This window comes from Hyla sarda, chromosome 2 (genome assembly GCF_029499605.1).
Source record: "Hyla sarda isolate aHylSar1 chromosome 2, aHylSar1.hap1, whole genome shotgun sequence".
Lineage (NCBI taxonomy): Eukaryota > Metazoa > Chordata > Amphibia > Anura > Hylidae > Hyla > Hyla sarda.
The window spans coordinates 216,547,717-216,569,675 of record NC_079190.1 but is presented as its reverse complement, the minus strand read 5'-3'; positions in this window follow the sequence as shown (position 1 = coordinate 216,569,675).

The following is a 21,959-nucleotide window of genomic DNA, read 5'->3' as shown; positions in this document are numbered from 1 at the left end:
CGTTCACCGTGCAGGATTATTTACATATTGTTTTATAGTATACGTCATTACGGACGTGGCAATACCAATTATGTATATGATTTGTGTTTTTGATCTTTTTTGGTGAAATACAGGGCTTTTATTGGGAAAGGGGCATTTTTTTATGCTTCATACTTTTATTTAAGAACATTTTTATTAGATTTTTTACAGGTTATACTATGCTGCAATACATTTGTACTGCAGCACAGTATGACCCGATCAGCTGCACACTGTGCAATCCAGCCTGTGGCTGGATCTCACAGGCTTCTGTAGCAGGCAGACAGGAGGTCATGATCTGACCTCCTGCTGCCCTAGCAACAAACGGCGACCCGCCATTGTATTGCGATGCTGCCATTGGTGAACAGGGGGAGCACGCTTCCCCTGTCAGCACCATAGATGCCCGTGATCAGGATTGATCACGGCATTAATGGGGTTAATGTTGCCGGGACTGGTGCGATTGCGGCTCTGGCAGCTGCTGCGGGACTCCGGCTGTCCCACTGCCGATCTCCTGCGCTGCCCCCGGCAGTGACGGATATCGCTAGGACGTATGCATACGTGTCGGGTGCTGCGACATATGCATACGTCCTATAGCGGGAAGGGGTTAATATTTGGTTGCACACCCTTTGGAAAAAATAACTGAAATCAGTCGCTTCCTATAACCATCAATAAGCTTCTTACACCTCTCAGCCAGAATGTTGGACCACTCTTCCTTTCCAAACTGCTCCAGGTCTCTCTTATTGGAAGGGTGCCTTTTCCCAACAGCAATTTTAAGACCTCTCTGCAGGTGTTCAATGGGATTTAGATCTGGACTCATTGCTGGCCACTTCAGAACTCTCCAGTGCTTTGTTGCCATCCATTTCTGGGTCTTTTTTTATGTATGTTTGTGGTCATTGTCCTGCTGGAAGACCCAAGATCTTGGTCACAAACCCAGTTTTCTGACACTGGGCTGTACAGTTCGACTGTCTGTAATCATCAGATTTCATGATGCCTTGCACACATTCAAGGCACCCAGTGCCAGAGTTGTAGTCTTGCAACATCTGGAGGGCCACAGTTTGGACATCAATTGCCTAAGGGTACGTTCACACTGCGGAATCTCCGTTTGCAGAATTCCACAAGTGGAGATTCCATCTGGCGGCCGCGGCTATATAGTGCTCAAGGACGTCTACACAAAGAATGAACATGTTCTTTCTTTGCGTGGAACAATTTCAGCTGAAATTCCTCTGTGTGGACAGGTCTTGCAGAAGACCCATTCACACTGTTGATTTTCACTTCGTGGAATTCCGCAGTTTGAACATACCCTAACAGAGGACGCAGCTGATAGATTGAAATGTCCGAGCATTGTAAACAGACATGAAGTGAAGGGACAGATGCTCTGAAGCATCGTTCAGGAGGATGAGAAGGGAGCTGTGGGAGGGAACTTCGGCACAAGGTTGGAAGACTGTGAGGTAGAAATGCATCATGGTAATTGTAGTCATTTAGCAGGTACAGATGAGGAAGTGGACTGCATTCTGTGCCTGGGAGAGACAACATAAGGAGCCCAAAAGCAAAAAAAAAATTTCAGTAAAACCTCATGAATATCAAGCACAAGTTAAAATATTTTCTTTATTAATTTATTTATTTTATAGTCTTTCCAACAATCACTTTAAGTTGGAGCATGGAGCAGTAACAAAGCACCCACAGAGGTCAGCAAGGCCCTACTGTCTCTCTATATGACTTTCCATTTCATAGGGAAATTGTGCCATTCTCTATTGAGTGTTTGCATTATTACTAAGACAATTTTCCCAGGAACATTACTTCTAGCACAGAATACCCACTTAAAGAAGCACCCAGTTTTAGTTTTTTCCTATATCATGCACATTCACCATTTGTTTTATTTCAGCGCAGCTGTATCCATGTGTTTTATTACTCTAATTTGGTCAGGTGATCACAAGTCTGACTCTCAAAATCTTGCAGTGCCTAAAGCAGTGTGTCCCAACCAAGGTGCCTCCAGATGTTGCAAAACTACAAATCCTAGCATGCCTGGACAGCCTTTGGCCTAAAGATTACAACAGGATATTTCTGACTTTCGGTGGACTACAGGATGACATCATCACCTAACAGATTCCATCTTAATAGCTCTCAGCTCCATCTGCAATCATGGGCCTGGTGCTGAGGATTTCGATGGACCTAAAAGTGGCCGTGACCAGACAGCTGGGTTGCGGCCATTTTTTGGTTGCTGTACGACTCTATTTTCTTACATAATGTGCAATACTGTACTATACACAGTGTGATATAGGTAGGCAGCCAGGTATGTAACTAGATAGATAGGTAGGTTGTAAGATAACTAAGTAGGAAGCTAGGTAAATAGGCAGGTAGGTAGATAGCCAGGTAGGTAGTGCTTACATCTGCCACACAATGCCCAGGTCTTGCTGCACCATGTTCTCTGCCCCACCATTGACCTCTTCAGCTCCTGAAGATGATTGCTGCCGCATGATGCTTACTGCCCGCAGGGGATGGAGCGCTAAGAAGGCTCTGGTCCTTCCCTCTGTCAGCACTTTCCCACTGTGCTGTCTTGGTCAGAGAATGAAACATCTATGGGACAGCCGGATAGAGGACGTTCGTGTATCTCTGCCTCACCCATAGAGATACATGGATGGGGGAATGTTGACTACCCCTTCATGCGGGGATTGACAGTCTCCTTGCATGAAGCAGAGATTAATCCGTGCATGAAGAGAGCTGGGTGCTGGGCAGGACCCCCTTGGATCAGACACTTATCCCCTATTCTGCACACTCCACGGCCTGCTCTGACTGACAGGCTGCTTTCAACTGCACTCACCTTGGTATCTGGGACAATTGCCTTGAATCCCCATTAGTTGATGCGCACAGCAGCAAAAAATAAATAAATGAAAAAAAAGTCTGGCTGGGCCTATTTTAAGGTAGGAGCCTGGAACTGCAGCTCCATCAGCCCCTATGTTAATCCGGCCCTGCTTCCCCTGAGGCTGTGTTCACACATTTCTTGCTGTTTTTTATAGGGGTATTCCGCTGGAAAACCTTTTTTTTTTTTTTTTTTTTAATCAACTGGTGCCAGAGAGTTAAACCGATTTGTAAATTACTCCTATTAAAAAATCCTAATCCTTCTAGTACTTATTAGCTTCTGTATGCTCCACAAGAAGTTCTTTTGCTTTTTGAATTTCTTTTCTGTCTGACCAAAGTGCTCTCTGTCCTTTTTATGAACTGTCCAGAGTAGGAGCAAATCCCCATAGCAAACCTCTGCTGTTCTGTACAGTTCCTGACACTGACAGAGGTGTCAGCAGAGAGCACTGTGGTCAGGCAGAACGGCAATTCTAAAAGAAAAGAACTTCCTGTGGAGCAAACAGAAGCTTTAAATGGGTTATCCAGGAAAAACTTTTTTTTTTTTTATATATCAACTGGCTCCAGAAAGTTAAACAGATTTGTAAATTACTTCTATTAAAAAAATCTTAATCCTTTCAGTACTTATGAGCTGCTGAAGTTGAGTTGTTCTTTTCTGTCTAAGTGCTCTCTGATGACACATGTCTCGGGAACCGCCCAGTTTAGAAGCAAATCCCCATAGCGAACCTCTTCTACTCTGTGCAGTTCCCGAGACAAGCAGAGATGTCAGCAGAGAGCACTGTTGCCAGACAGAAAACAACAACTCAACTGATAATTATTGAAAGGATTAAGATTTTTTTAATAGAAGTCATTTACAAATTTGTTTAACTTTCTGGAGCCAGTTGATATAAAAAAATTAAAAAAAATTTCCTTAAATACCCCTTTTAACTTTCTGTCATCAATTGATTTAAAAAAAAAAAAAAAAATGTTTTCCAGTGGAGTACCCTTTTAAGTTCTTGCTTTGTTCTTGATTTTTCCCAAATCATGGCAAATATGAACAATGTACTGCAAAATCTGGTTTAAACGTGTCATTTTTTTCTACCCCAATTTTGGAAAATCACTACAAAAACTGCTAAAAAGCAGTAAATATTTGTGAAAAAATGCAGTAAAATTCAACATGTGAACACAGCCTAAAGACGTCAAATCTTCATAAAACACCTCAAATGTGATCATAGATCAAATCACTATCTCCTCATGGTAAGATTTCTTTCAAACACACATTTTGAGTAAGAAAATGCATCAGAACTTATGTCAACAACCCACTTATGAGTATTGAGTTCACCTGGGTGACCCCCAGCAGCCTTAAGAGATGACCAGCAGCAATGATCAATAATCCCAGCTTAAACCAGAGGATTCATGGGTAATATAAGAAGCATTACAGAACCCACATCATTGTGCATTTAATAAAGCCTATCCTATGCATGGCACATTCGCAAAAAGAGGTAAGGAGAAAAGCATATACAAAAACCCACATTACACACTAGTTGGGAAAACACTGAGATTGATAGAATGCACAGATTTTCCACTAGGTGGCAACAGAGTATTAGATATAACCGCCATTTCATTTGGAGTCAGCGATACTACATTCTTTCAAAGATTCTTTTAAATAAAAACTTCCTGATATTTCCTTTTTACATAAAATCTTCAAAAAGTGTCTTGTTTTAAAAGTAGGAGATGTATCAATAGGAGTCAGAATTCAGCCAATAAGTATTTGAAATAAGTCCAGCCATACATCCCTAGTTGGTGGAGCTCTTTCTTTTCTGATCACTAGGGGGCTAGTTTTTAATTAACACATTATTAGTTATTATTGCCAGCAAGCGTATGCCAGAATCTTTATGAAGAAAATTAATCAGTTGAAGCTTACTTTATCTCTTACCACTAAGGTGTTAATTGAACCATTGAGACTAATGGGGAGTCTGGGCCCCCTTACTGCAGCAGTGTCTCCCTTCTGTAATCCAGCATGGAGAACATTGCATCAAAGAAAAAACATTAACTATTTGCTGAGTCACAATGTTTATTAAAGAGGGTTCCATCTAAATTAATTAGTCGAAATATTACAACACATTGGGCATTTTTTTTTTGTTTATGCTACCTGCTCACTATATGGAATATAGTGCACTTGTGCGCTTTTATTTCCTCCTCACCTTCTAATAGCCATAATGCTTTCAATTTTCCAACTACAGACCCATATGACATCTTCTTATAGCGCCACCAATTGTTCTTTGTAAAGATATCACTTATTTTACCATAAAATCTACAGTAAAACAAAAACAACTATTTGTGGAGAAAAAAACAAAACATTTTGCAATGTTTTGGGGGCTTCCATTTTTACGCAGTGCACTTTTCGGTAAATAGGACATATTCTCTTTATTCTGTAAGTCCATCCGATTAAAATGATACCCAACTTATATAGGTTTTGTTTTACGTTACCACATATAACTTTTTATATAAAAATGAGTATGCTTTAAATTGTCCTTTTCTGACCCCAATAACTTTTTTACTTTTCCATATACAGGGATATATGGGGGCTCATTTTATGAGCCGTCATCTGTAGTTTTAATTGTTACCATTTTGGTTTTGATGGGAAATTTTTCCTGCTATGAAGTGACCAAAAATCTCGACTTTGCAGCTACATTAACATCATATTTATTTTAGACAGTCAATGTAGTAGAAGCGAAGAAGCCTGGCACTAGTAGTATAGAGCTGTAGAGGTATGTATATGTTCCTGTAAAATAGGCGTAGGAAGCAATGTGCCTGCTGCGGGTGGTGCTCACACTGTGCGGTACAGTCCATATGGAAATGACACAAGAAGAAAGATGAATAGGAGCAACTCACCCAAGACCCGAGAGGCGGTAGCAAAATCTTTACTTTATTGCATATCGTGCAGACATAGATGCAAGCCACGGGGGGCAGATGTCACGGTGGGGGAGTAGCAGACAATGGCGGGCCACGGTCCGTATCGTGCTATCAAAGCACTTCGTCAGGGGCCTGACGAAGTGCTTTGATAGCACGATACGTGCCACAGTGACTACTTCAAGATACCATGCACACTGGTGACTACTTGAACCTTATTAGCATAAGACGCAGGACACATTTGAAGGGGAACTCTGGTGGAAATCTTTTTTTCAAATGAGCTGATGTCAGAAAGTTATACAGATTTGTAAATTACTTCTATTTAAAAATCTTAATGCTTCCATTACTTATCATCTGCTGTATACTACTGGTATACTACAGAGGAAGTTGTGTAGTTCTCTCCAGTCTGACCACAGTGCTCTTTGCTGCCACCTCTGTCCGTCTCAGGAACTGTCCTGAGTAGGAGAGGCTTGCTATGGGGATTTACTCCTGCTCTGGACAGTTACTGACATGGACAGAGATGTCAGTAAAGAGCACTGTGGTCAGACTGGAAAGAACTTCACATCTTCCTCTGTAGTATACAGCAACTGATAAATACTGGAAGGATTAAGATTTTTTAATAAAAGTAATTTACAAATCTGTTTAACTATCTGGAACCAGTTGATTTGAAAACATTTGTTTTGCACCGAAGTACCCCTTTAAACCATGTTTTCTACACTGTTATGTAGGCAGGAGGACATCCGGACATAGTAACCAATCTTACTGTATGATATATAACATGTTGCTACCAGTTATATCGGGTAAAACCTGGTGACAGGTTCCCTTTAAGAAATGAAAGCTAAACGCTGACCTGTTGCTAATCATTTGACTACTGCTAAGTTCCTCACCTATGGATGGCCTTCTCTGAAAATATATGTGTTTCTATCTTAAAATGACAGTATCTGCTGAGACCATGTAGAAATTATGGCTCAGTAACTTTGAGTGACCCTTTCATTTTGGAAGTATGCTAAAAATTATACATGGGCATGCAACATTTTCTGATAGGACTGAATCGCACGCTGAGAGTAGTAGTTTTGCAACAGCTGGAGGCGCCTACTTAGGAAACACTGGATTAGATAGATAAATAGATAATTTCCCTCACTACAAGGTTATTGCTCTGGATCATATACAGCTTACAGATGAACAGCAAGGAATGGATTCAGCTATGTATTACCATAAGTATAAAGATAAATTAAACCCACCTTTTTCCTTCTTATCAAGCCTATTTGTATCTGAGATAGAGGTCAGTGGCAGAATGAATTTACATCATTTTCTTGACACTGACAAAAATTCCATTTGCAGGCGCTATTGATGCTTTAAAGGTGTAATGTATCATACAAATAATTTTTTTATGATTTGACGTGTACAGTCTAGTTTGATTTATTTTTATGTCAAATATGAAATGAAAAGTGAGAAAGTTGAAAATGAGAATCTCTCTAGAGAAGAAAAAATGGGAGAAAGGAATATGAAGGAAACACAGGAGAACATCTTTTGCATTTTGTAGGCCATTTTAATTGAGTTCCATTGTGGTAATTCTTCTCTTCAAACATCTGATAAGTGCAATGCAGATGAAAGCATGACTTGTGCTTGCCCTTGAAGCCGCTATTTCACATTGATTGCAGGCATCAGAGGGGTGGAAGGTTGGTGTCACAGGGCTCCTCCCTTACTGTTTCTTCTCCAAACTACACCCGAGGAAAGAGGGAGTGCCGTGCTGCCGCATACATGCTTATTCAGTTTTAACCCTTTTACTGTTGGTTGTCTTTAAATGCTTCATGGCTTAAAGTAGGGGTACTCAACTACTTTTAGTAAGGTTCTGCTTATCCAGGTTTGCCATCAGGTGAAGGTCTGAGCTGAATGCTTAGGTCTGGTTCACCTAGTGGCCATTAAAGAACGGCACTGCCTGTTGCACAAAATTATTACCCAAATAATAAGTCTCAGGGTTAAACAAATTCCCAGTAAGACCTGAATACTGCTATACACTGTCTCTATGCCTCCCAAACAATGAATGACGTCACTTCCCTCCTATTGTACTGTGCTACTTTGGCCTCTAAGGTATTGTGCCACTGTGCCCCCTTAATGTACTGCGCCACTGTGTACCCCTATAGAAACTGCACCGCTGTCCCCACATAATGTACTGCTCCCCCTAATGTATTGTGTCACTGTTCCACCTAATGTACTAAACCCCTGTGCCCCGAAGGCACTACACACTGTGCCCTTCTAATGCACTGCGCCACTGTGCCCCCTTATGGAGTGTGCAATTGTGCCCCCCTAATGAAAAATGCCACTGTACCCCCATAATGTACTGTGCCCTTGAATATTATACAAGCTGTCACGCCCCCTCCCATAGGGTTGCATTGAGAGGCGGAGCCGAGACGACACGGGGGCGGAGCCATGATGTTACAATGCTCCGTCCCAGTGATCGACAGTAATCAGACCCGGAGCGAACACGCTCTGGGGACTGATTATAACAGGGTGCTGCATGCAAGATCACGGGGGTCCCCAGTGGCGGGACCCCGTGATCAGGCATCTTATCCCCTTTTTTGGGGATAAGAAGTAATTTTTCATAAATGAAGTGACTTACAGATATGTTACAGATCACACAGGAGATCACATGGAGGAAAGGTAACCATTAAAAGGGGTGTGCGATTTTTCAATCATGTATTAGTAAATTAGAAATGAACAAGGTGTCAATCGTTGAGGATTGTCATCTATTAGCCTGAGAGGAGAGCAGCGTCTCTCACTGCATTATAGTTTAAGAGTGTCTGTAAGAAAGTGTTGCCAGTCTATAATTTTCTGAATAGACCAGAAGAAAAGAAAAAGTCAGGCTGGCATTCCTGGCAAATGGACGCTCCTGAACCTGTGCTCCTGCTTGAGACATAACAAAAAAGAAATGCTTTCTATGTAAAAGGACTATCATGTTTGGCAAAACAGGGCCACTTGGCTGAATCTACAGCACCTAGTCAGGGGGGCATCATCTCTGTGCTCAGTACACTGTGATGGTCACTGTGTGCAATGAAGCAATACAACATCCAAAACAATGTAGGAATAGATAGTACTGGATCACTGTCTCTATTACTGTACCCAGTGTTAATAATTCACACAACACTAGACACAGCAAATTACTATTGAAGCCAACAAGAAAAATACTATAGATAAGTAGAGTGAATTATATGTAACTGTTATAGAAGGAAACTACAGTTCTCCTTTAAAAGACAACCCCTGCCATAAATCCTGGATGTAGATTTATTAGGGCTGTTTCTAGATTAAAAGAAGAGGATATAAGATATCATCCTTCTGCTATGTATAGGAAGCCATTTTGGTGCTGTTAAACTATTAGATTATTTTCTCTTCTCCCTGCACAGACTGTGCCCTGCAGATGATGCTGCATAACTGCTTGGAGACACAATGTACTTCATAAAGGGACAATAGCTTATTTGTCCACTGAAGCACACAGGCCCATTCCCTGCTCCAATACAGAAAGAACTGATAGGAAAACATTTCCTCCCCCTTTCCTTAGCTTTTTAACTATTTAATACTGAACTGCTACAAATACAATGCTCCTTAGCATTCTGCTTAGCTAAACATACTTGCTAGCATAGTAAAGAAGTCTTTGAATTTTCTGTAAACAGTTGTGCTCAGAAATTTAAGACTATGGGGGAGATTCATCAAAACTGGTGAAGAGGAAAAGACGGCCAGTTGGCCATAGTAACCAATCAGATCGCTTCTTTCATTTTTTTTTAAAAGGCCTCTGAAGCAGTCTGATTGGTTACTATGAGCAATTGGTCAGATTTTCCTCAGCACAGGTCTCCAACTATATAGGTCTAGATCTCCCCATATATAAATCTCCCCCTGTATGTCTGCACTTCAATATTTTAGTTGTAGTAGTATCAAGGCATCACTTTGCTCATGATGCAACCTAAACAGGGGGGACTGACCGGCCGTTCCATTCGGACGTGGTTCGAGGGCCTGGCTGGTTAAAGGGCCCGCCGCTGCTATTGGGAATCCAGGACACCTTCTTGCCTACCTACTGGGGAGGGGGCATATCTATCAGGAGCCCTATCTACCTACAGGGGAGCCTTATATTGCTTGCCTACTGGGGTGACATACCTACCTGGGGTGCTATCTACCTACTGGGGAACCCTACCTGCCTACCTGATATGGGTGGCATTAATAAAAGCCATACTCTTCAATCCCCCACAGCTGCTGCACTGATGCTTTTGGTCCTCACATCACCACTACTGATGAATCCAGCCAATCACTGTTCACATCGGTGTCCTGCCTCAGGCAGTGATTGGTTGAACAGGCACTAGTGTGGTCTCCACAATATCACCAGACACCAGGCGGGGATGAGTGGGGACCAGGAGCGTCAGTGCCACAACTGCCGAGATAACCCCTTTTATGGGAAGGACCTACATAATTAATGAGGTATCCGTCCTACTTACTTAGTAGGGGGACAACCTACCTATCTAATGGAGTAATCTTCCTACACACTTACTGTGTTGAGCACAAAAGAGGGGAACTTTTATACTGTGTGGGACATTATTACCATTTGGGGCTTTATGTATGGGAAATTTGTGTAGGTTGTGAAAAGGTTGGGAAGGTACAGGAAAAGTGCACAGCCTAAAATGTTTGTCTGGCAGATTCTGCAAAGACAACTTGTGGCTGAAAGAAATCAGCATGATGGTCTGGGCTGGATGGAACAGAAAAGGGAAAGTAAATGTATAAAGGCATATATGTCTATATGATCCTGTATATAATCACTTATATGGTATACAGATCCTGTGTACTGCTGGTATCTACCGGTATATGGGCACTGTATAGTGGAAGACTGTTCTGTGTATAGTGGTTTTATTCGTTACAGTATGGTGGTATTATCCAGTTATTGTGTGGTGGTATATATTTCTTCCTTGTATACTGGTATTATTGGCCATGGAAAACGATCTTACCTAAATTAACATTTCACACACACACACACACACACACACACACATATATACATATATTTGAATAATTAAAATTTTTGTTTATTTTGTATGTAGGGGTGGTGCATTAGGAGGGATTTGGGTGGAATAGGGGTGGGGCAGAGGTGTGGCCAAGGGCAGAGTCTCGCAGAGGGCCCTTGCTTTATTTGGTCCAGGGCCCTGGGTGTTGTCAGTCCACCCCTGAACCTGAATGTTTTATATGAAAGAAAGGTTTCTGGTAAACCACCATTTATTGCAAAAAATTTATAAATCTTTCTATCTATCTATACAAAAAAGAAGGTTGCAGCAGCACTCTTGGTCAAAAAATTGAAGCTCTTAGGGGACTTTTTATTAAATCCACCACGCAGGAGGTGGCCTCAATTGGGATGGGACCCTAACACGCTCATTCCAGTCACCTCTGCTGGCCATATAGCCTCTGACTGGGTGACATGCAGGATCCACTATCAATTTAAAAAACCTCCTGTGAACAGGGAGGGGTGCTCAGCTAAAGAGGGTGCCACTATCTATTTATTTGTGGTGGCCCAGTGTAAACTGTACCTGCTGCTATACAGATCTTACTAGGGTGGTCAAGCTATAATAAGCTTTGCTGGGCAGTAAAATGTGTGACTAAAAGTGAAGGCCTATATAACTGCATTTTCAACATTGCATATGTATTTTTCTGTATTTCTCTGGCAAAACATGTATACGCTAAGTTTCTTACTGCATGCAAAGGGTTGAAGTTTTGCTAAAACTGTATTGCATTGCATTTGCAAAATGTGAAGAGAACAGAATCTAGTCACATGTCAAGCTTCTGCCAAATAGATGCAGGAAATGTCCCAACTCTACCCATCTAGCCCAGGATTAGAGGTGGAACTTGTTTCTTCTATTTACAATGCAAAGATTAAAGTAACTCTACCAAAAGAAGTGAAGATAAGGTTCACAAGGGCTTCATTAAAAAATACATTGGATGCGTTTTGCCTCAGGTCCTGGACCAGTCAGGTCACAGAACTTCTCCTGGATGCGCATTGTCCATATAAAGGAAGTCCTTCAGTCCAGTTAGCTTCAGAAATAAGGATGCAAGCTAGTGCATCAGAGAGTCACCTTCATCCACAATAGACATATTCAAGGACAAGTGCAAAAACACAAAAGAAAAATATCTGCTAAAAGCACAGTTTGCAAACAATGTGCAATATTACAGGGGTACTAGGTAACTAAAACCTATCCCCTTGTCCTCGGAGCAGAGCAGCCCCCACCTTTGGAGGGGTGCGGGAGTGACAACCCACTTAGCCAATCACTCGCTAAGATGGGGGTCCAGTCTCAGCCGGTGATTGGCTGAGCAGGCCGCCACTTCTGCATGTCCTTAAGGGTGAGGCCGTTGTGCTCCGAGGACTGGTAAGTAGCCAGGCCCCATTCCGAAAATCGCGTGGGTCCTCAATGGATGAGGGATAAGTGTAGTTTTCCAGACTATACCTAGAGATAGTGACTAATGACCAAATTCTGCTGCTCCTGAAACTAAAGTTGTACTACAAGAACTGTGCACTACCAAGTATCAAAGTATCTGCATGGTATCATACTGCTTCAGAAGTTGACTAAAGTTTACAGTTGTTCACCAAAACTGGGCTTTGTATAAGAAACAGCTTTATTCGAAAAAGACCCAGAGGGACTCTGAGTGACACCACTTAAGCCAGGTGACATATCAGGGACAGCTATCCTCATACTAACCTATTACATCATGACACAAGTTCCCTGACGATCACATTATCCATCCATCTATCCATCCCTATCTATCTATCAAAAAAACAAAAGACAACAGCAGCACATTTATGGTCTATTCACACGTACAGTATTCTGTGCAGATCTGATGTGCAGATTTGATACACAGGATTTTCTGCTGCAGATTTCAATGTAAACTGAACACCGCTTTAAATCCTGCGCATCAAATCTGCGTAGAATACTGTACATGTGAATAGACCCTTAAGGTGGAAGCCAGGAAACACAGTCTCACAGGGGCCGGGTCCAAGGTCTTAAGTTAGATCCAAAAGAAAGTTCATTGCAGCACTTCAGTAGAATTTGTGCAAAAATGTGTATTTATTTAATCAAGCGTACATATGTTTGATGAAATAAATACACATTTTTGCAAAAGTTCTATCGGAGTGCTGCAATGGGCTTGCTTATGTCATATCTATTTTACACAGGACACATTTCAAGTTTGAACCCTTCATCAGATTGGCATTGGTTATCTTCATAAAAATACCAAAATATTGACCTTATCATTTGTGTGATCTCGTGGAGTTGCAGTGAATACAGAGGAGCTTTTTTCCCTGTTTTACATTTGCTCCTGTGCTTACTGGTGTGCTCTAGCATCCACTTTCCCTACGGCTCAGCAGCACTCTGGAGACATCATCCTATTACCCTATTCATGCGTAGTGATTTACGCTCCAGGTGAGTAGTTCATACAAACTTCTACCTCCTGTACGGTTATCTCATTTAATGAACTTGGCGCCCTATGTGGTCCTCTTTTGCTCCTTTTTTTACTACTACACACTTCCAATAACTGCCAGTCAAACGTTTGTTCAGCTAACAGCTATATCTCCCAATACATGTGAACATTAAACATGGTTGAACATTTCCCTTTATTTCACGATAACATCAATAAAAGCTCTCAGCGGCAGTCCATAAAAACAGGAACGTGGAAACATGCATGACGATGTTTCTGGTCTTGGGACCTTTATCAAATGCCATTTGATAAAGGTCGCAAGACCAGAAACGTCGTCATGCATGTTTCTACGTTCCTGTTTTTATGGACTGCCGCTGAGAGCTTTTATTGATGTTATCGTGAAATAAAGTGAAGTTCGTTTACCGCTGGCTACTTGCTGTTTTTCTACCATACGTTGGAGATTTGCCGTGCGGACGGGTCGTGTGAGCTGACTTCCTCTGCTTGCTATGGTTGAACATTCATGTATTCTCAATAGAGAAAGGAGAGGTAAGCTACTGCCAGAAAGCTCTAGTGGCGGCTTATCTTTCTTAGAACAAAAGTGTCAGGCAGTTCAACCCTTGTCTCCCCAAAAACATATTTCAATGGAGCATTAAGAAACACCATACACTTAAAACTGTTAACTGGTCTAGCCAAAGTTGGTGGACCTTTACACGCTGAGGTGCATATCCTGAAAGGTTTATACGTATTCAGAGATTATTAAAAAGGTTTCTGGTTTTATAAAAAGAATATTTTTTTGACCACTGACAGAAAGCAGATTTTGAAATTGGTGCAGAATCGGAAAACAAAGTATGGAAGATTGCAGAACTTTTATGATGTCGGGAGCAGAACACCCTTGTCTACTTGCATCTGCCACCCCAACTCCAGGTTTGAATGTTTTGTATTTTAAAATCTGTCTTTATTGTGTACCTCATTGTCTAATGTACTTGCATCTTTAATGCCATGTAAAGAGTTAATGTTATTTCTGTGGAAGGATTGGTAAGAAACCACATGAGCAGTTCAGCCAATCAGGGCCTCCTGCCCTTCTTCCTCCAGGTCTGAGCACACAGGGAGGAGTGTAGTCAGTCTGGCGTAAAGCTATATGATAGATTTTACACTTTTGTATCCTCTACTGTTAGGTGAGATTCAGTACATTTGCATACACCTTAGATGAATGGCAAATAAACCTAAATCTGCTTATACACCTGACATTTATGTACAATATACAGACATCTTTAACCCCTTAACTCACACGATATAACGTGAGTTCACGCGGTGTCCGCGTGTCATATCGGGTCGGTCCCGGCATGTATCTGAAGCCGGGACCTGGGGCTAATAGCGCACGGGAGCGATCGCGGTGCCACGCACTATTAACCCTTTAGACGCGGCGTTCAAAGTTGAACGCCACGTCTAAAATGAAAGTACAACCTTCCCGGCTCAGTGGGGCTGATCGGGGCCACAGCAGTGAAAATGCGGTGTCCCAATCAGCTAGGACGCGAGCGGAAGGTCACTCACTTTCCTCCGGCGCGTCCGATCAGTGATTGATTGCTCCAAGCCTGAGATTCAGGCTTGAGCAATCGATCGCCGATAACACTGATCAATGCAAAGCTATGGCTTTGCAGTGAACAGTGCTGGCAATCAATGTATGCAATGTTATAGCCCCCTATGGGGGGGGGGGGGGGGTATAACATTGCAAAAAAAAAAGTGTAAAAAAAAGTTAATAAATGTGATTTAACCCTTTCCCTAATAAAAGTCCAAATCACCCCCCTTTTCCCATTTAAAAACAAACAAACATGTAAATAAAAATAAATATACATATGTGGTATCGCCGCATGCGTAAATGTCTGAACTATAAAAAAAATATCATTAAATAAACCGCAGGGTCAAAGGCGTACGCACAAAAAAATTCCAAAGTCCAAAATAGCGTATTTCTGGTCACTTTTGATATCATGAAAATTTTTTTATAAAAAGCAATCGAAAAGTCCGATCAATACAAAAATGTTACCAATAAAAACTTCAGATCACGGTGCAAAAAATGAGCCCTCATACCACTCCATACGCAGAAAAATTTAAAATTTATAGGGGTCAGAAGAGGACAATTTTAAACGTATACATTTATGAGTGTGGTGAGCACGGCTGCTGGCATAAGGCATTGTTCCCATTCCACTCTGGTGTTGGCAGGCATCAGGACTCTCCTTGTGGTGCCTGGCATACAAGAACCTCTAGAGGGAGCTCCCAAGTCATTTTCCTCCCTGGCTCTCTACATGCACATCAGAGATTTTCCATGGCAGCACTAAGGGTATATATACTGTCAGTTGTATACAGTCAAATAAAGTAACTCCCTGCTTCTGATTCTCATTATACTGGTCATGCTTTATTATTCATGTCATGTGACATCACTTACTTTCATGTAACATCAGGGTGTTATACTTTGTTATCCTTCCACAGTGACCTTCATCCTTATGCTTATAATTCTGTTTGGTATTACCCATATACTGTGATATCACAATTTTTTTTATTCCAATCCAGCAATATCACTATTTATTATCTCTGCATTGGGACATCACTGTATTTGACTGTGTATGAAAAAATTGCAATGTGTGGACCAGCATACTAATATCAAAACAAAATGAATAAAGACTTGGATAGACACAGCTTAAAAGAGTAGTCCAGTCCTGAAAAACGTATCCCCTATCCTAAGGATAGGGCATAAGCTTCAGATCGCGGGGGGGTCTGACCGTGATCTCCTGTACGGGGGCCCGGCTCGCTGGCCAGAAAGCTTGTGTCGACCACTGCACGAAGCGATGGTCGACACACCTCCTTAGTACAGAGCTATGGCAGAGCCGGAAATTGCGGAAGGCAGCGCTCTGGCTCTGCCATAGAGTTGTATTGAGAGGGTGTGTCAGCCGCCGCTTCATGTGGTGGTCGACACGCCCCCTTCCCGTGGGTTGCCGGGGCCCTGTACGGGAGATCGTTGGTGGGTTCCAGCGGTTGGACCCCCCGCGATCTGAAACTTATCCCCAAGCCTTAGGATATGGGATAACTTTTTCAAGACTGGCGACCTCTTTTAAAGGGGTATTCCGCCCCTAGACATCTTATCCCCTATGCAAAGGATAGGGGATAAGATGTCAGATCGCCGCGGTTCCGCTGCTGGGGACCCCCGGGATCCCCGCTGCGGCACCGCGCTATCATTACAGCACAGAGCGAGTTCGCTCTGTGCGTAATGATGGGCGATGCGGGGGACGGAGCAGCGTGACGTCATGGGGCCGCCCCTCGTGACATCACGGCCTGTCCCCTTAATGCAAGTCTATCGGAGGGGGCGTGATCGACCGCCACGCCCCCTCCCATAGACTTGTATTGAAAGGGGCGGGCCGTGACATAATGATGCTCCGGCCCCTGTACCACCCATCATTACGTGCAGAGCGAACTCGCTCTGTGCTGTAATGATAGCGCGGTGCCGCAGCGGGGATCCCAGGGGTCTCCAGCAGCAGAACCGCGGCGATCTGACATCTTATCCCCTATCCTTTGGATAGGGGATAAGATATCTAGGGACGGAGTACCCCTTTAAATATAGATTGTATAAAGAGATCCTTGTCATCAAAGGGGTTTAGAAAAGCACAGCTACTGTCTTCCAAAAAACAGCACCATACTTGTCCTTAAAGGAGTACTCCGGCACTAAACATCTTATCCTCTATCAAAAAGACAGGGGATAAGATGTTAGATTGCAGGGATCCCGCCGCTGGGGACCACCGCGATCTCTCCTGCAGCACCCCCATGTTTCAGCTGCACAGAGCAAGGATTGTACGGGACCTTCACGGCTCCGCCCCTTGTGACATCACGCCACGCCCCCTCAATGCAAGTCTATGGGAGGGGGCGTTTTTTTATGATTTATTCCTCCTGAAGCTGCCTACAACCCAAACATACAAATAACCCTGATATTACAGCAAAAGAGAAACCATACTCTTATAATTTCATAACCACATTTTCCACTGACCACAAGACAAACAAATCTTACACTCCCACTGGAACATCCTCCTTATGGACCCCTTTCTGAAAGACATACTTCCTGCACGACCCCAGGTCACCTTCAGGAGAAATAATTCATTGAAAAACATCCTGGCTCCAAGCAAACTGAAAACCATTAAAAAACCAAACACCTTGAGCGATGGAATAGTGTGATCTTTCAAATGTTGTACAACAAACTGAAAGTGCTGCAACAACATAAAAAATTGGTGCCAAGAGGTCACCTCGAAGACCACAGGTGAATCCTACAAAATCAAGTGTCGAATGTCCTGCAAATCCTCATATGTAATCTACTTGCTGGAATGCCCATGCGGCATCCAATATGTTGTGAGAACTACACAAATGCTGAGCACCAGAATGAACAAACATCGCTGGAATGTGAAGATTGGATACCAACTTCATAGTGTGTCGAGACACGCATCCACTAAACACAACTGTGAATTTTCAGGTTTCTCTGTGGTCCCTATAGAACATATCCCTTCAACCAGCAACAGGAGATAAACGCAATTATGGTGAAGAGAAAATTACTGGATTTTCCCCAAAAATTTTTTAATCCCGATGGGTTTCAATGAGTACATCAAACACACCGTGTAACCAGAAGATCTATGTACCTCAACCCCATCAAACAACCTTTTCAGTACTTTTTCAGTACCATTCATTTTCAGTGAAACCATCTGTTAATCATAATCCCCGCGATACACAGCGCTGTAGTAGACAGAAATATGATTGGTCCAAATGACATCCTGGTTTAAAGCTGACTGGCTGTCGCCTACGAAAGAGAAAATACCAACCTCCTGTCTACACAGCACAAACCTCCTGTCTACACAGTGATACTGTAGGCAGCTCTCTGATTGGCCAACAAGACATCATCAAAGTAAGCTAATTGGCTGGCCTCCGCTCAAGCTGTAACATCAAAAAATATCTCCCGCCGGCATTTTTCCATTATTCTCAGCGGTACAGTAGGCAATGTTTTGATTAGTCCACACGACATCCTAGAAAAGACCTGATTGGTCCCTTCATCAGACCAATAAGGGTTAAAGACTTTTATGTCAAGAACCCAAATACAGACCAAACCCCACCATGTCTTTCTACTGGTCGCTAATTTACCACGTGTCCTATACGTCATCATCTAAATCTCACTTTTTCTGATATTTTTTGCAGAAAAGCAATTAATTTGAAACTAACCCTAGGGACCCGCAATTGGTCGTTCGAACCCCTCTGTGACCGTCACCGAGAACATCATAACAATAGAAGTCAATACAATAATCTGATTGGTCACTCCTTTTATGAATGTTTCAATGGGTAAATTCCAATCCAAGTTTGTTTTCTTTATTATAAAACTTTGAAATAAGCCTTCATATGAAACCACATCACATCCCCATAATCATTAATCGTGTATTGCGAATACACTCATGCAAAAACAACGCAACAATCTATTTTGTACTTTTATTTTAACAATTGTCCAAGCGTGTTTTTAAACTTGTACGACACTGGTCCACAGTGCCGCCCACCCTGACCCCCGACAATTTTTGGCACCCGAAATATGTGTTATCTATACTCGCACTGTGATGTTTGTACACTTTATGCAAATGAGAAAGAGGGAACATACCCTCGAAACGCGTCTTGCCCTTCCATGTAAAAGTCTCATGTGTTAAATAAAATGCATTGTTACTTTTAACTCGGACTTGACTTTGCATGTGAATCTACCAAGGCAGTGCCACCGGAGAATTCTTTCTTTTACCTGAACACGCCTGCCCTGTTTGGGGCCCAGACTGGCCATTGGGGGCTAGAACGAGGGGGAGCACTGACCGGAGGGCAACACACTGTCACTTTATAATGACAGTGGCTGCAGGGATGAGACGTGTCTGCGTATGGCCGTCAGTTACCAGCAGCATCCCAAGTCAGCCAGTGACATCAGCCCACGTGTCCCTCCTCTCCTTGCCTGGAGCTGAGTAAAGCAGCCAAAATAAAAATTACAATTTTAGGGACAAGTCCCCAAGGACTGCCCTAAACTAGAGACCACTTAACTAAATTATTAAAACTTAACTTTTATTACAACCACTTAATTATAAATTGTGTTTTGGTACCATAGTGGAAAAATTTTAAAAAGTCCGGTCATCCACTGTGTGACTACAAATGAGTCAATGTTACCAATATGCCATGTGATCAGTGTCACCGTGGGAAAATCTAGCTCTCACAGACAGTGTTACCACCGCTGACTAGAGAAATTCCCACCCAATTAAAGTATTGCTTTTGTGTCACTAGGATGCTGTTTTATAAAAACATTATAGCCCCTCCTGCTAACGTTTCGCCAGCGTACCCTGGCTTTTTCACTTCTTTGAAGTGAGTATCCAGGGCAGGAGGAAGGGGAATCACACACACCATAGCATCAATGTCTGTGAGCACAAGAAAGGGGGACTATGCTAGTCCATGAGCACTAGTAAAGGAAGCATTGTGGATTCACTGACCTCACATCCACATGTATTGCTGAAAGTGATGTGCCCACATGAGAAAAACAATCCAACTAGCAGCTGATTGAAAATGGCATGTTAGAGGCTTTGAATTTTTAACTCAGGGTTCCCATAATGCTTGTGGTTGCATAGTTGCACACATGCCAGTTTTTCTGTTAGAATGTATTGCTATCCATTGCTCTTTTAGGCTAAGTTTCCACTTGTTTTTTTTTTTTTTTTTTGTCTTTGGAAAACTGCCTCTGCAGTTTTTGAGCCAAAGTCAGAATTGGATCCATAAGGGAGGAGAAGTGTAAGTCCTTCCTTTATATGTCCTTTTCCTTTAGAATACACTTCTGGCTTTGGCTCAAAAACGGCAAAGGCAATTTTCCGAAAACTGCCAGAAAAATAAAAACAAGTGGAAACTTAGCCTAAAGCTATTTATTTTTCCAAAACACAGCATACTCCAGATGTAGTTTGTGAGATAATTTTCTACCCATATACTTTAATTTTGCCAAAAAATAAATAAAAATAAAAATGATAATAACAGCTGCTCCAAAAATGCAACTGCCTCTGTAAATTGTATTGCCAAAATCATGCAGCCATGGGTCATCACGCATTGGCATGGCTCCGTTTGTGTGCGGTAGCCACAGCACGGGAACGCAGTGCTTTAGATGAGTTCCAGTTCATTTAGCCAAAACAAGAAGCTTTTACTTCTGTTTTTACATCTGAAATATATAATATATATATATATATATATATATATACAGTGGGGATCAAAAGTTTGGGCAACCTAGGTAAAAATTTGTATTAATGTGCATAAAGAAGCCAAGGAAAGATGGAAAAATCTCCAAAAGGCATCAAATTACAGATTAGACATTCTTATAATATGTCAACAAAAGTTCGATTTTATTTCCATCATTTACACTTTCAAAATAACAGAAAACAAAAAAATGGCGTCTGCAAAAGTTTGGGCACCCTGCAGAGTTAATATCTTGTACTGCCCCCTTTGGCAAGTATCACAGTTTGTAAACGCTTTTTGTAGCCAGCCAAGAGTCTTTCAATTCTTGTTTGAGGTATCTTTGCCCATTCTTCCTTACAAAAGTCTTCCAGTTCTTTGAGATTTCTGGGCTGTCTGTCACGCACTGCTCTTTTAAGGTCTATCCATAGACTTTCAATTATGGTGAGGTCAGGAGATTGTGAAGGCCATGGCAAAACCTTCAGTTTACGCCACTTGATGTAATCCCCTGTGGATTTCGAGGTGTGTTTAGGATCATTATCCATTTGTAGAAGCCATCCTCTCTTTAACTTCAGTTTTTTCACAGATGGCAAGTTAGCATCCAAAATTCAATTTTTCCTTCTACATGTGAGATGTTCCCTGTGCCACTGGGTGCAATACAACCCCAAAGCATGATTGATCCACCCCCATGCTTAACAGTTGGACAGAGGTTATTTTCATTAAATTCTGTTTCCCTTCTTCTCCAAACGTACCTTTGCTCATTCCGGCCAAAAAGTTCAATTTTAACCTCATCAGTCCACAGAACTTGTTTCCAAAAGGCATCAGGCTTGTCTATATTTTCATTTGCAAAGTTCAAACGCTGATTTTTGTGGTGAGGACGTAGAAGAGGTTTTCTTCTGATGACTCTTCCATGAAGACCATATTTGTACTAGTATCTCTTTATAGTGGAATAGTGTACCACAACTCCAGTGTCTGCCAGATCTTTCTGGAGGGATTGTGCAGTCAAATGTGGGTTTTGAATTGTTTTTCTCACAATCCTGCGAGCTGTTCAGTCTGATATTTTCTTGGTCTTCCAGATCTTGCTTTAACTTCCACTGTTCCTGATGACTGCCATTTCTTAATTACATTCCGAACAGAGGATATTGACATCTGAAAACGTTTTGCTATCTTCTTATAGCCTTCTCCAGCTTTGTTTGCATCAACTATTTTCAGTTTCAGATTTCTAGACAACTGCTTAGAAGAACCCTTGGTGCTGATTGTTGGGGCAAGGTCAGAGGCATTTAAAACCTATGAGATTTACATCACCTGGTCTTCCCAGATTATGATTGAGAACAATCCATGACACTGGCAGGTCTCAGCTTTGCAAAGGGGCAGTGCATGCTATAATTTCTGTAGGGTGCCCAAACTTTTGCAGACACCATTTTTTTTTGTTTTCTGTTATTTACTATACTTTTGTTGACATATTATAAGAATGTCTAATCTGTAATTTGATGCCTTTTGGAGAATTTTCCATCTTT